Consider the following 16,778-nt stretch of genomic DNA (forward strand, 5'->3'; position numbering starts at 1 on the left):
CGACACCAGGCGCTCTGCAGAAGGCTGTTAATATGCAACTGCTCCTCCTGGGAAGTTTAGAATACATGCCAAGTGCTCCATTTTATATGAAGACTAGTTCTCAAACTCAAGGCACATTCTCTGAGAAAATCCAGGGAACCACAAGAACAGGGTCAAGAACCCAGGTTTTGGAAACCTCAGTCAGGACATTCAGTCTCCAAATGACTTACTGCCATACAAGTTCAGACAGTCCTTGATTCTCAGATCTCAGTGGATGGTGAAATGGAAACTGGACAAGCATGGGAACATGCTTGGTGTAGGAGATGAGAAAGCACCCATCCATGGTTAGAAATAAAGACAAGTCAGGGCAATATTTACAAGCATGTGTTCATGGGACCCCATTCAGGTGGTGGGCAGCCTGAAGTTTATACACTTGGGGGAGATAGTTCTCTTAAGAAACAAAGAGAAAAATATAAGATTATAAATATAAAACTGGATGGCAAAACCAATACAATATTTTAAAGTAATTAACCTCCAATTAAAATAAATAAATTTATATTTTAAAAAATAAATAAAAAGTACAGACAGTAAAGTACAAGATCTCCCTTGTGGCTCAGATGGTAAAGCGTCTGCCTGCCGTGCGGGAGACCCAGGTTCAATCCCTGGGTTGGGAAGATCTGCTGGAGAAGGAAATGGCAACACACTCCAGTAATCTTGCCTGGAAAAATCCATGGACTGAGGAGCCATGGGGCCGCAAAGAGTTGGACATGACTGAGCAGCTTCACTTTCACTTTCACAGACAGGTTAAAAAAAAAAAAAAAAAAAACCTAGGTATGAATGTAAATACTAATTTAGAATGAGAAAAGACAGCTAATTTTTGGAGGTAACAATTTTTCCTTTTCCTGAAATATGTTTAGTCAGTTTACCCAAAAGGTTTTCCCAGCTGTGCTCCCTGAGTGCAGCCTGACTTCTCCCCCTCTCTAGAAAATTTTGCACCTCCCAGCAACTCCCAAATCTCAAGGGGTCTAGATGAGGAAGGAAACCTGAAGTTACACCACCCATATCTTCATGAGAAATACATCTTTTTCTGGCTCAACACAATACAGGTCTTGAATGGCCCAGTTCAGTTCAGTTCTGTTGCTCAGTCGTGTCCGACTCTTTGTGACCCCATGAATCGCAGCATGCCAGGCCTCCCTGTCCATCACCATCTCCTGGAGTTCACTCAGACTCACGTCCATCGAGTCTGTGATGCCATCCAGCCATCTCATCCTCGGTCGTCCCCTTCTCCTCCTGCCCCCAGTATCTTCCAGCATCAGAGTCTTTTCCAATGAGTCAGCTCTTCGCATGAGGTGGCCAAAGTACTGGAGCTTCAGCTTTAGCATCATTCCTTCCAAAGAAATCCCAGGGCTGATCTCCTTCAGAATGGACTGGTTGGATCTCCTTGCAGTCCAAGGGACTCTCAAGAGTCTTCTCCAACACCACACTTCAAACACATCAATTCTTCAGCGCTCAGCCTTCTTCACAGTCCAACTCTCACATCCATACATGACCACAGGAGAAACCATAGCCTTGACTAGATGGACCTTAGTCAGCAAAGCAGTGTCTCTGCTTTTGAATATACTATCTAGGTTGATCATAACTTTTCTTCCAAGGAGTAAGCGTCTTTTAATTTCATGGCTGCAATCACCATCTGCAGTGATCTTGGAGCCCAAAAAAACAAAGTCTGACACTGTTTCCTCTGTTTCCCCATCCATTTCCCATGAAGTGATGGGACCAGATGCCATGGTCTTAGTTTTCTGAATGTTGAGCTTTAAGCCAACTTTGTCACTCTCCTCTTTCACTTTCATCAAGAGGCTTTTTAGCTCCTCTTCACTTTCTGCCATAAGGGTGGTGTCATCTGCATATCTGAGGTTATTGATATTTCTCCCGGCAATCTTGAGTCCAGCTTGTGTTTCTTCCAGTCCAGCATTTCTCATGATGTACTCTGCATAGAAGTTAAATAAGCAGGGTGACAATATTCAACCTTGACGTACTCCTTTTCCTATTTGGAACCAGTCTGTTGTTCCATGTCCAGTTCTAACTGTTGTTTCCTGACCTGCATACAGATTTCTCAGGAGGCAGGTCAGACGGTCTGGGATTCCCATCTCTTTCAGAATTTTCCACAGTTTATTGTGATCCACACAGTCAAAGGCTTCGGCATAGTCAATAAAGCAGAAATAGATGTTTTTCTGGAACTCTCTTGCTTTTTTGATGATCCAGCGGATGTTGGCAATTTGATCTCTGGTTCCTCTGCCTTTTCTAAAACCAGCTTGAACATCAGGGAGTTCACGGTTCACGTATTGCTGAAGTCTGGCTTGGAGAATTTTGAGCATTATTTTACTAGCTGACTTAAAATATTAGTCAGAGAGGTTCTGTGTTCTGTTAACAATGTGAATATCTAGATCTCGGAGACTAGGAGCTTGGAGACCATACAGTCTAAATCTTGTGTGTGCCATAACAGTGGACTGAAACCCAGAGAGCTGGAAGTCACCAAGGACACCCAGCCAGCCACGCTACACCCCCCACCACCACCACCACTAATGCTCCTCCTATAGGCACAGACCTTTGCCTTCTCCTGTCAGAACTGGAGGGATAGTTCAAGGAGAATATGCAATCCATTATGTTGTAATTAAGTTAGTTAAACAGTATTTCCTGAGGGTTACCTAGATATATATTGGAAGGATAGGAATATATGAAACGGTTTTGCACTTTCTCTGCTGCTCAGCACAAGAGTCCAGCTGAGCAGGTCAGCGAGGTATGAGTGATAAATGATCATAAATCAGCAAATGTGATACACAGCAGCTGAACAATATCTGTTACTTGGATGATCGACAGATGAATGGATAAAGAAGATGTGGTACACATATACAATGGAACACTACTCAGTCTTAGAAGAATGAAGCAGCAACATGGATGGACTTGTCATGCTAAGTCATACTTGTCATAGGGATTGTCATACTAAGTGAGGTAAGTCAGACAGAGAAAGACAAATATGATATCACTTATAAGTGGAATCTAAAACATGACACAAATGAACATATCCATGAAGTAGACTCACAGATATAGAGAACAGACTTGTCATTGCCAAGTGGGTGGTGGGAGAGGGATGAATTGGGTTTCGCAAATGCAAACTGTTACATCAGTTCAGTTCAGTTCAGTTGCTCAGTCGTGTCTGACTCTTTGCAACCCCATGGACTGCAGCACGCCAGGCCTCCCTGTCCATCACCAACTCCTGGAGTTTACCCAAACTCATGTCCATTGAGTTGGTAAAGCCGTCCAACCATCTCAACCTCTGTTGTCCCCTTCTCCTCTCGCCTTCAATCTCTCCCAGCATCAGGGTCTTTTCCAATGAGTCAGCTCTTTGCATCAGGTGGGCAAAGTATTAGAGTTTCAGCTTCAACATCAATCCACTCCCAACAATTACATATAGGATGGATAATAAGAATTTCCTACTGTATAGCACAGGGAACTATATTCAATCTCTTGTGATAAATCATAATGGAAAAGAATATGAAAAAGAATGTATATTTATGTATAATTGAATCACTTTGTGTAGAGCATTAATTAACACAATGTTATAAATCAACTATACTTCAATAAAATAAAATTTAAAGATAGCATTGATGTATATTTATGAAGTATTAAGTACTATTAAGATGTTCTCTTGTTAATACTAATTCTTAAAAGTACAAGCGTATTTGGTTTAGCTGTATATTATTTTTAATACACATATCATCCCAAAGATCTGACTCAAGCCACTGTTCCATGTGTCTCTTTAGAAAACTTTACCCAGCTTTATGCTGTTTCCATGTTATCTTTCTGTTGCTGTGTGATTTTCAGTCATCTTCAGGTTTAGAAGATGGATTTATTTTCAAAACTCTTCAGGCAAAGTGTTTTTACTTCAGACTTGGTTCGAGGAGGTCTGCACCACATCAGTCACCTCACAGCTGCCTCCCGTTCTCTGTAGCAAAGCTACTTGATGATGTCATTCTTCATTTGTCTTAGTGATCCTGACTCGAGAGCTGGTTTGCTGTACTCGTTGTCCCAGAATGAGAGATTTGACTCAGGTGCCTTTTGGATGTGAGCCGGTAACACTGCTGCTCTCTGGGCAGTGACTGTGTGGTCCATGGTAGGGGTCTGCAGAACCGTCCCCTTTATTTATTTTGGTTTTGCCTTCGCCAGCCTCTTGTGAATGTGAACATCTAATGGCACTTTCTGCCAACCTGGGCCCTTATCCCTGAGTCCATCATCCAGGTCCCAGGGATGAGGGTCTTTGTACCATCACTTCTTACACTGACACGGGCTCTATTAACCCTAGGATCCTATTCTAAATTCTAGTCCCACTTGATGGCATAGTCTGCATGGATACCTTATTTGACAATGCAGATGGATGTTAATAGAAAGTCTGTGCTGGGCTTTTTCTGTTTGTGCTGTTCCCATAAAGCTCCTAAATAATCCACCTATTTTGTTGTTTAGTCACTAAATCGTGTCTGGTTCATTTGTGATGCCATGGACTGTAGCCCACCAGGCTCCTTTGTCCCTGGAATTCTCCTGGCAGGAATATTGGAATGGATTGCCTTTTTCTTCTCCAGGGGACCTCCTTGACCCAAGGCTCAAACCTGCACCTCCTGTGTTGGCAAGCAAATTCTTTACCACGGAGCCATGAGGGAATCTACCTATACACCTTCAATAAACGCTAAGTACCAGCAAGATGCCAGGTACCTATTAGACAGATAAAATAACAAACAAACCATGCATTACATACCTGAGACCATGGCTCAGGTTTTCTTTCTCTCTGCTAGCTATTAGTACAAATTATACACTAGTAAAGGCTTCCCTGGTGGCTCAGATGGAGAAAAATCCATCTGCAATGTGAGAGACCCAGGTTAGATCCCTGGGTCTGGAGGATCCCCTGGAAAAAGGACTGGCCACCCACTCCAATATTCTTGCCTGGAGAATTCCATTGACAGAGGAGCCTAGAGGGCTACAGTCCATGGGATTGCAAAGAGTCGGACACAACTGAGCGACTACCACTTTCACTTTCATACACTAGTAAACCCTGGAGGAAGAATAATTTGTCTATACTTTCTATTTTTATAAACATTATGTACTTTGTTGCTTTATGTTCTGGTTGGTATAAGGTTTAGAGGTGACCTCTTTCATTTAGACATTCATACTCAAATACTCTGGATCTCTGTAGATTAACTTTTTATGTGTATTGTACATCCACTTTTGTTTCTATGTGCAGCATATAAATCAAAGAGAATCACTGTTTTGTGTTCTGAGTGGATTACTTTAGATGATTTCAGGAAGAACAGAGTTTAATCAAGTAAAACATTATTTTAGAGGAGTGATTATAAATCCTGATGCTACAGGCACAGAACTGAGTTGGATAATGGCAGCAGAGAGAAGAATTAATAGGTGAAGACATAATATATAGAAGAAATTACTTTCCTAAGGAGAATAACTTCAATTTTCTCAGGAACTGTAAAGTAACTTGTGAATTTATGACTTCTATAGAAGCAAGAGAAGGAAAATTCTATGCCAGATGAATCTTAATAGTCAAGCATCATGAGAATTGCTTAATCTTCTTTTACAGAGATAATATAAATGCTAATTACCAAGTGAAATAATGCTAAAGAAAATAGGATTCTATCCCTGATTTATAAATTTACACTTTGTTCTTATAATGGCAAAAGGTAAATTTTTCCAGATTTTAGAAAACGTTATATTAGAATGTTGGAGCAGTTGCTGGATAAATCAATGCTGTCACCAGGTCAATGTGCAACTTATGTCTACTACACTTTGCAATCAGAAATGATTATATTTGCTAAACATCTTTAGAGTGCTTTCCATAGTCCACCACAAGTGCCTACTTGCTCTCCACTGGCCTCCTCTCCGCAGGCCAGGGGACACTTTGGGGCTCTGCTGTCCTGTTTACTGTTTGGATGGAATGGCCATCTGGTCCATAAGCTGAGCTATTGGGACTGACTCTCTCAGGAACTGGACTAAGATGCACAGAAGCTTAGCATCAGTTCGTGGTGGCCCTTGGACACAGGAAGTATGGAAATTTGGGAATAAGGGGAGTCATTCAGGGCTGTCATGCTGAGAGAGCATAGAAGGGCATTCTGGTCTACAGAGAACAGGGTGGGCAGGGATAAGGGGCAGAAAGAGGAGGCGCTTAGGCTCCTTATGGATCATGTCCAGACCCTGCTCTTGAGGTCAGAAGCTTCACTCAGCCCAGCCACAACTCACTGACTCTTTTTTTCAAATTAATTTTTGTTGCAGTATAGACACTTTACAACATTGTGTTAGTTTCTGCTATACAGCTCTGTGTTGTGTGCTGTGTTTAGTCACTCAGTTGTGTCCAACTCTTTACGACCCCATGGACTATAGTCTGCCAGGTTCATCTGTCCATGGGGTTCTCCAGGCAAGAATACTGGAGTGTGTTGCCATGCCCTCATCCAGGGGATCTTCCCAACCCAGGTCTCCCACATTGCGGGCAGATTCTTGACCGACTGAGCCACCAAGGGAAGTCCAGGTGGATCAACTATAGATATGCCTACATCACTCTTTTTCAGATTTCATTCCCATGTAGGTCACCACAGAGTATTGAGTCGTTTCCTGTGTTATAGAGTTAATTCCTTATCAGTTATCTATTTTGTATACAGTAGCGCAGAGTCAGACACGATTGAGCAACTGAACTGAACTGAACTGAACTGAACTGAGTGCATATATGTCAATCCCAATCTCCCAATCCATTCCACTCCCCTTTCCCCACTTAGTAACCTTAAGTTTTTTCTGTATATCTGTGACTCTATTTCTGCTTTGAAAATAAGTTCATCTCTACTATATCTTTCTAGATTCCATTTATATGCAATACTATATGCAGAGTACATCATGAGAAACGCTGGACTGGAAGAAATACAAGCTGGAATCAAGATTGCACCTCAGATATGCAGATGACACCACCGTTATGGCAGAAAGCAAAGAGAAACTAAAAAGCCTCTTGATGAAAGTAAAAGTGGAGAGTGAGAAAGTTGGCTTAAAGCTCAACATTCAGAAAATGAAGATCATGGCAACCAGTCCCATCACTTCATGGGAAATGGATGGGGAAACAGTGGAAGCAGTGTCAGACTTTATTTTTGGGGGGCTCCAAGATCACTGCAGATGGTGACTACAGCCATGAAATTAAAAGACGCTTACTCCTTGAAAGGAAAGCTATGATCAACCTAGATAGCATATTCAAAAGCAGAGACATTACTTTGCTGACTAAGGTCCATCTAGTCAAGGCTATGGTTTTTCCTGTGGTCATGTATGGATGTGAGCGTTGGACTGTGAAGAAGGCTGAGTGCTGAAGAATTGATGCTTTTGAAGTGTGGTGTTGGAGAAGACTCTTGAGAGTCCCTTGCACTGCAAGGAGATCCAACCAGTCCATTCTGAAGCAGATTAGCCCTGGGATTTCTTTGGAAGGAATGATGCTAAAGCTGAAACTCCAGTCCTTTGGCCACCTCATGCGAAGAGCTGACTCATTGGAAAAGACTCTGATGCTGGGAGGGATTGGGGGCAGGAGGAGAAGGGGACAACAGAGGATGAAATGGCTGAATGGTATCACTGACCTGATGGACATGAGTCTGAGTGAACTCCGGGAGTTGGTGATGGACAGGGAGACCTGGCGTGCTGCGATTCATGGGGTCACAAAGAGTCGGACATGACTGAGCGACTGAACTGAACTGATACTATGTTTGTTTTTCTCTTTCTGACATATCACGCTGTATGACAATCTCTAGGTCCATCCACATCTTTGCAAAAGCACTATTTTGTTCCTTTTATGGCTGAGTAATATTCCATTGTATATATGGACCACATCTTCTTTATCCACTCCTCTGTCGATGGACATTTGACTTGCTTCCATGTCTTGGCTACTATAAACAGTGCTGCAATGAACATTGGGGCAGGGTGCATGCACCCTACTGACTCTTAACATAATAAGCATGAGCACGTTTCTCTTTCTTGCAAGTATTTCTGATATTAATAGTTTTTGATAACTGAAAGGATAATATCCCCTTAAACTCATCATGTAAGCACAGTTCAGTTCAGTTGCTCAGTCGTGTCCGACTCTTTGTGACCCCATGAATTGCAGCACGCCAGGCCTCCCTGTCCATCACCAACTCCTGGAGTTCACTCAGACTCACGTCCATCAAGTCAGTGATGCCATCCAGCCACCTCATCCTGGGTCGTCCCCTCCTCGTCCTGCCCCCAATCTCTCCCAGCATCAGAGTCTTTTCCAATGAGTCAGCTCTTCACATGAGGTGGCCAAAGGACTGGAGTTTCAGCTTTAGCATCATTCCTTCCAAAGAAATCCCAGGGCTGATCTCCTTCAAAATGGACTGGTTGGATCTCCTTGCAGTCCAAGGGACCCTCAAGAGTCTTCTCCAACACCACAGTTCAAAAGCATCAATTCTTCGGTGCTCAGCCTTCTTCACAGTCCAACTCTCACATCCATACATGACCACAGGAAAAACCATAGCCTTCACTAGACGGACCTTGGTCGGCAAAGTACAAGAACTCAAAACAAGGTGACTAGACTGAAATTTCTACTACCTTCCTCTTAGTACCAGCACTTTTTGGAGGGATTGTAGAAGACTATGAAATAAAGAAATTCTTATGCACATCATGAGGGAATTAAAAGTACTCCAAACCTCCTCCCATGTGTGGAGCTGTGAACAGCTCATCAGGCTTGCCCAGCTTCCACCCACAACCACCCCTCCACAAGTGCATTTTCCAGAGCAGCCAGAGTAACAACTGGGACACAAGGAGATTAGCATTTTAGCTGCTGCCAAGGTGAATCTTCCCAAATCCTGATTATTTTTATTTAAGTGAAACATCTGCCAATAGGAAAGAGACATGTTTATGGTAATGGCAGTGCTGTGGCTTCTGGTCTCTGAATAATGAAAATACTGACACTGTGTGACTTCATCCTTGGGGATCCTCTTTGTTCCTCTTGCTATTATTACTAGTGAGTAATAAACTCGACTGAGCTTCTTGTGCCACCAAGACTGCTAGCAGCCATGGCAATAAAAGGGCTGTTTGTTGTCTTTCCTGTTGAGAAATGGCTGATGGGGGCAAGGGAAGCACTCAGGAAGCAACGGGTTTGCTAACATAAACTAAACTTGGACATTTCTCTCCAGGTTCAGACACTGACCAGTGATGACCCAGCTGAGGACTGTGAGAACACTGCCTGTCCTCACAGATACGAGCAGCCCAAGAGACTGTCCTATTTTTTTCAATATTCTGGGAATAGTCATAAATATGAAGTTCTCCACTATCTGGGGACAGAACTAAGGAAATTATGTAAACAGAGCTAAACAGGATTTCCTGGGTATGACTGCTTCCATTACCTACCCATGACTTTATTTGGCAATAAAATGCACTATTATGAGGAACATAAAAATTAAGACTCTTTGTATCCTCATTTAACAAGAAATTCAAGGCCCATCTGGGGAGAACGCTTTCTCCAGGGGTGACCGAAATGAATCAGATGTAGTCTCTGGCCTCGTGGGACTTACAATCTAGTAGAAGCAAAACAGAGGCAAGCATGGAGCATCATTCCACTCTGGGCTGGGCAGTGGGGGTCCAAGGGTCCTAACCGACCCCCTCCCTGTGGACTGTGTTTATTTCCCAGGACTGCTGAAACCAAGCACCATGACCGATCTGACTCCCAATAGCAGGTGTTCATTCTCTCTCTATCTGAAAGTCAGAGGCTGGAGAAGGTGTTGGCAGGGCCCTGCTCCCCTTGAAGAGCCAAGTGGAGCAGGCTTTTCACCCGACCAGGTTCTGGGGAGCCAGGCACTCCTTGACTTGTGGCAGTACAGCCACATTCCCTGCCTCCATCTCCCTCTCCCCTTTGTGTCTGTATCTTCACATCCTCTCCCTACAGGGATTCCACTCATGTTGGGTTAGGGCCACCCTACTCTAGGGTAATCTTCTCAACAAGTTGCATCAGCAGTGAGCCTATACATGGAGGTGCTGGGGCTTAGGATTTCAACAGGAGCTCTTAGGGAAGAATGATGCTTGTAAGAGTGGGGTAATCACACACCTGTAGAAAGTAATGAGATGTAAAGATGAAGAATGGATAAAGAATTTTTGAGTGATGTAGGCTTGAAGCGTACAAAGGCAAAGAAGTTTTTCAGAACAAGGAGCTGGTTTATTTTGAAAATGCGGTGTTATAGCTTTTCCAGCAGACACTATCCAGCTGGCATTTTCAGGGAAACAAGTGAACATAAACACCCACAATGGGCCATTCAGCACAAACTCTGTCCCAGAACAGGTATTTCCAGTGTGTTCCTCCATGAGCAAACATAACGCCCAGGAAAGACAAAGCTTACAAGAACGACACACTGCAAACAGAAAGACTTCAATAGCATCAAAGAAGTTCAGAGTCACTGTGACATTGCTCTGCACAAAGGATAGTCTTGGCAAAGCCACGCCATATAGTTTGGTGAAGCCATTTACTTATCAATCTTCTAATTCTCATTTTGAAAGATTAAAACACACACAAGCACATACACACACCCCTTAACCTATTAAATTCTTCTTAAAACTGCTTAACTCATTCTATTTCTACAAACAGTACAATTCTCCTGTCTCACGAGAACACCTATCAAGTTTACTTCCTTGAATAAAGAAAAGCTCTTGATAGAATGAGCTCTCTTTGATACAGATTACTTCTTATTTAAGTTACCATTTCCTATTTTAATTTTGGAACATTAAGTGACTGTACAAGATGACAGAAAGAATCTGGTCAGCTGTCTCAAGTGGCCACTTTCCAGATTAAAAAGTAGGTGCAGAAGTTTTTGTAATAAAATATTTATCGGAATTATTGCAGTTCTTAGGAAAAGCCATATTTATTCAACCTCTGGCATATTTTTTCACTACTAATAAAAATACACTGACTATGATCAGAAACCTGTATTTTTCCTTAATATTGACTAAACATTTCAAAGTTTCCCTGTATTTGTTTTTCAAAAAGTCTGCCTGGGAATAATAAATTTCAATAACTATGAGGTATAGAATGAAAAAAAGAAAAGACTTTGGAGAGTAGATTAGGAAAAATTGTAATCTTGAAATGTGTCAGGAGAAGCTTTTAAGTCTTCATGATTCACAGAGGTGGCTATAAATAAATCCACTTCAGATATAGGTAGGCTACTAAGAAGAACCCAGAAAATATCCAGGATATTCTTAACAAAATCCCCAAATAGTAGCTGATGTGTATTGAAAGGTTACTATATGCTGTCTTGTGCATGAATTATTTGATTTAACCTCCATCCAATTTTATAAACTGGATACCATTATTGTGATTATTTCATAGCTTTGAAGCCTTAATAACTTTCACTCACCAAGCTTTAAATGATAGTAACCAGGCTATTAGCCTATTGAATTTTGGTATTTCTATGATGAAAAAGGTGGTGCTACAAAAACCACAAGGCCCTTGACACCTTATAGCATCTCAGGGAGGTACCTGGGCCTAATTCAAACCAAATGCTGTGTTTTCATACCCGATGAATCCTTTAATGTAACACTTTTGATGAACCATATGAAAAATCAGATTTCTGCCTTAAGTGATCCATTCTCTAGTCTTAACAATCTTTTAAGAACCTGGCTTGGTGTGGAAGGCTCATGGCTGAAATATTTACTTATAATTCCACCTATGTTATTAGCTGTATTACATGTATTTTGCCAAATAATTTGCCTACATAGCCACAGTTCAGGAAACCAAGGCTCTAGCAGGGGTCACCAACCTCTGGGATCTAATGCCTGATGATCTGAGGCAGAGCTGACATAATAATAACAGAAATAAAGTGCACAATAAATGTAATGTTCTCTAATCATCCCAAAACCATCCCCTTCTTCGGGCTGTGGAAAAATTGTCTTCCATGAAACCAATCCCTGGTGATGAAAAGGTTGGGGACCGCTGTTCTACAAGACCAACTGGCAACAGGAGGTCCAGAGCCAGATCTGAAGGACTGTGACTGACTCTTTTTTAAATGTTTGTAGCTTTGGGTGTGTGGGGAAAGCTACCAGTTCACAGGGATATCAATCGTTCATTTTTCTCAGAGAAACACAGAATTCATACAATTAAATAAAATTGTCATTACTTTGATTTCTCTCTAAATATAAGTTGTCTCTGCAGTAAGATAAATGATGAGTAAGAAAGTTTGCAATTAACAATGCTTTCTGTTTTCCCCTTCCCCACCTAGAACTCAGGTGCCAAAAGGGAGCCAGTCATCTGTACTGTTCAGTCATCTGTAAGGTAGACTCTGCCTTTTATTTTCCTCTTTATCCCCACCATCACTCCCATCTTGCTGCTAGCGAGCTGGTGTATGTCCTAGGAAATAGACACAACCCAGAGAGACAGGGCTGTGAGGTGGTTTTCTGGAGGAACCTGTTATTGGGTAGATCCCATTCCTTTCACTAACTAAAGTGGGATTGAGCTCCACAACATTTGAACCCAGGTTACATTCCCACCAGATGTGTGCAAGGACACCTGTTTTCTTCTGCCCTTCCCGAATTTCACTATTTAAACTTCCACATTTGTCTCATTTGGTTCGGATTCTTGATGTTTGGGTGTCTTATCCCACTTACTGGTTACCCCTCCAAGCGTCCATCCCCTTTCAACCGTCTGTGTAGTGGATTCACTCATTTTTCATTGAGTATCCTCTTTTTCTCCATGAAACATTTCTCAACTGTAATGTCATAAATTTATTGTCCTTCAGTGTCTTCTAATATTCTTTAATTTTAGCTGCCAAATTTAGGACTTTAATTTATCTGGAGATTAGTTTTGTTTATATGTTCTGAGAATTTATTTTTCTCCATATAAGGAAATCCCCTAAAGTTATCTACTAAAAATGATTTTGTTGTTAATGATAACAGTAGAGATTGAGTCCATAAAACTTCCTAAACAAACAAGACTCTGGTGTCTATATTGCATTCCTTTCATCTTTTTGTTCCCATGCCAAAACCATACTATTTTGTTTTGTTTTATTTTATTGCAATGGCATTATGAAATGTCTTCATACATCTTTGGGTGAGTTTCCCTCTTCCCTCCTCTTATTCATAATCTTTATTGTTTATGGACTCTTTTTTCATCCATATGATTTCTTAACCAGTTTGTTCTACTCTTCAAAAAATTCTTCCAAAATATTTCCAAGAAATACACTGAATTTATAACCTGGTTTGAAAAGAATGATATCTTTACCATGTTAAATTATGCACATCACAAACAGTGTTTATACCTATATTTATGACTTTTTGTCTTTTGATAGAATTTTTAACATGGATTTACTTACTTATTTGCTTATTATATGTAGTAACATACAACTGAGACGTGCACATCTTGTGTGAATAGCTCAGTAAATTATTACTACAAGATCATATCCATGTAATCACTATTTGAATAAAAAATAAGAATACTATCAGAACCCCAGAGGCTTCCCTCTTTCCCCATCCCCCTAAAAACTTCCCTCTCCCCAAAGTAGATGTCAATTTGATTTCTAAGATTCTACCTTAGATTTGCTGACTTTTAGACCTTATGACAATGGAATTGTATAAAACATAGTTTTTTTGTGTATTTTATCACTTACCATTTATGTCAATGAGCTGCTTTCATACTGTTTTATGTAACAGTAATTAACTGCTTCATGGTATAACAGTTTGGGTGTGTGTATTTAGTCACTCAGTTGTGTCCAACTCTGAGAGCCCATGGACTGTAGCCCACCAGGTTCCTCTGTCCACAGGATTCTTCAGGTAAGAATACTGAAGTGGGTTACCATTCCCTTCTCCAGTGGATCATCCCAGCCCAGGGATTGAATCCTGGTCTCCTGTATTGCAAGCAGATTCTTTACCAAATTAGCTACAGGGAAGTTTAAACCTGTGTACTTAGTCACTCAGTCATGTCCAACTCTTCACAAGCCCATGGACTGCAGCCCACCAGGCTCCTCATGGTATAATATAGTATAACTGCTTCATGGTATAATAATTTAATGTTGTTTAAATGTATTTATCAACTTGTTTATTTGGGTTATTTCCAGTTTGGAGCCATTATTAAGATATCTACTATGTACTTATCTTTTGGCAGATATTTACAGAGAAGTGAAACTGCTAGGGTGTCAGTATTCCCATGTTCAACTTTAATTGAGAGCACATTACAATTTTCCAAAACAGTCATTGTAACCATGTACTTTCATACCAACAGCAAAGAATTCCACCTGCTTTACATCTTCACCAGCTCATGGTATGACCAGTTCTTCTTTTTACTGTCCTCCTTTGTGCCTCCAACAAAAGGAACATTGTGTTGTTTTGCCCTTTATTTGGACATGTTAACTCTGGTGAATGATGAGTGCAGTATCTGCCATGATCCATCACTTTAAATTCCATAGTTTCCCTTCATAACTAACAAGTAATTTGAGGAGGTAAGTCAAGACTGTAAATATCCTGTTTCTTATCCACCTTTTCTGAGTATCTGATGACAATTTTATAGTTACATATATTATTAGTTATATATATATATATATTATTTAGGCAGTATAGAGAAGGCATCTGTCCATTTAGAATACACTCCTAAGAGTTCAGATATTTGAAATGTGCTGCGAGTTGTTTCATGGTCCAGCCTATGCTGTATCTTGATGAATACTCATGTGATTTTGAACTTGATACAGTGAATATTTGGGCTTCCCAGGTGGCACTAGTGGTAAAGAACCCACCTGCCAATGCAGGAGATATGAGACACAGGTTCAATCCCTGGGTCAAGAAGATCCTCTGGAGGAGCACACAGCAACTCACTCCAGTATTCTTGTCTGGAGAATTCCAATAACAGAAGAACTTGGTGGGCTAGAGTTCATAGGGTTGCAAAGAGTTGGATATGAATGAAGTTACTTATCAGGCATGCTTAATGAATATTTACATTTCAACAGTGCATTTATCATAAAGATATCATTTATAATATCTAAATATGAATAAAAAGTAGGTCTACCTTCAAATTTGAAATGTATTTTAGGCTCCTTGAGGGATATAGTTATCAGAAAGGCACTCCATTCTTTTTAATGAATTTAAAATAAAATGAGTCATGAAGACCTAAATGGGTAAAATATTTTTATTTCACTTTCTGCCGCATTCAAAGTTTCTACTAATGATAAACTCATGACACAGGAGCTGCAGGGTCCATTTTGTGATCCAGAAACCTCTACCATTTCAGGGCAGGACACAAAGGCCTGTCTACATTTCTGGGCTTTCCCATTGCTTGTACCTTTGACCTGAGAGCGGTAGTCCTTCTTTCCTTTATGAGATTCCCACAGTGTGTTTGTTAAAATTATATATTCTTGGTACCTGTTTTCATATATTCTGATTCTTTGGATTCTGAATAAAGTCCAGGAATTTGCTTTAAAAATAAACAAAAACCAAGAAAAAAGTCTAATGCAGGTGGTTGGGGGACCACATTTGAGAAACATAAGTCCTCAATCACCCTGATTTTTACGCTGATACTGGTGTGTTTATCCTTCTTGGACTCTGGGTCCATTTGAACCAGAGGGTTAAGAAATGGGTGTATGTAGCAAAACCAATGCAATATTGTAAAATAATTAGCCTCCAATTAAAATAAATCAATTTATATTAAAAAAAAAGAAATGGGCTGGTGGACTAGAACTGCAGTGACTGATAGGAGCATTAACAACCACTTGACTGGACCCCAACCCTTAAAGCTTGAATATAAATTCACACAAGCATTTTCCTTGATTTGGGCTTAATAATACTAAATGGTGGGGCTTCCCTGGTGGTCCAGGGGTTAAAGAGTCCACCTTCCAACGCAGGGTATACAAGTTTAATCCCTGGTCAGAGAACTAAGATCCCACATGCCTCAGAGCAGCTAAGCCATTCTCCGCAACTACTGAGTACTTGCTCCACAACTAGAGAGAAGACCACATGTCTCAATGAACAATTCACAAGCCATAACAAAAGATCCCTCATGCAGCAACTAAGGCCTGGTGCAGCCAAAAATAAATAAATAAACTTTTTAAAAATGCAGAGTGTTAAAAGAAATGCCAAATGGTTAGATTCTCTAACAATCAGAAATTCCAAAGCGTTTTGTTGACAAGGCAATAAATTATTTAATTGAAAGGAACATTTATCAGATTGTAAAATAAAGAATATTCTAAATCTAGATACCCTATGACATGGCCAGCTGTATGTATGTGGTATAATAACCAAGAGCCCAGGGTGAACTCAGGCCACTCTGTGCTGAGCCATCTTCCCTGCGGTGGAAAGTTGCTGGGGCCAGTATGAAGGCATCTGCTCCCCTCTGCCAGGGATGTTAATATTCTCCCCATGCCAACTAAAAAGAGCTGAAGTGTCTGTTTTCTAGTTCTTCATAAAACTTCTAATTTTTCACCCCACTCTTTCAGTTGCTGTGAAAATTTGTTTCTGTGATAAACGGCAGAGGCTTCTGAAGCGCAGGCTTTTCCTTTCCAGACCAGCAGAGTATTAATAGCTCTTTTTTAATTGGATAGAACTTTCATTTTCATTTTTTCTTTTGAGAAAACCAATCTGTGCTGGTTGTGGAAACAATTATTCAACATGCAGCTTAAAAAATCTATTAGAGCAATCTCTTGGGAAAGTCAAAAGCCAGGCAGGATTAGTTTCCAAGAGGGGGGACAGTTGTTTACACTCAAGGTTGTGCAATCCAGCAAAGCTGTGAGGTTTATTTTTAG

At 40.7% G+C, this 16,778-nt stretch overlaps 1 non-coding gene across 1 annotated transcript; it reads left to right on the plus strand.

The window, feature by feature from the left end:
• Positions 1–581: 581 nt before the first annotated feature.
• TRNAG-GCC (transfer RNA glycine (anticodon GCC)) lies at positions 582–653 on the plus strand. Its single transcript has one exon. It is a non-coding gene; the product is annotated as a tRNA-Gly (tRNA).
• The last annotated feature ends 16,125 nt before the right edge of the window (positions 654–16,778 follow it).

Source organism: Capricornis sumatraensis, chromosome 17 (genome assembly GCF_032405125.1).
Source record: "Capricornis sumatraensis isolate serow.1 chromosome 17, serow.2, whole genome shotgun sequence".
In the NCBI taxonomy this organism is placed as follows: domain Eukaryota; kingdom Metazoa; phylum Chordata; class Mammalia; order Artiodactyla; family Bovidae; genus Capricornis; species Capricornis sumatraensis.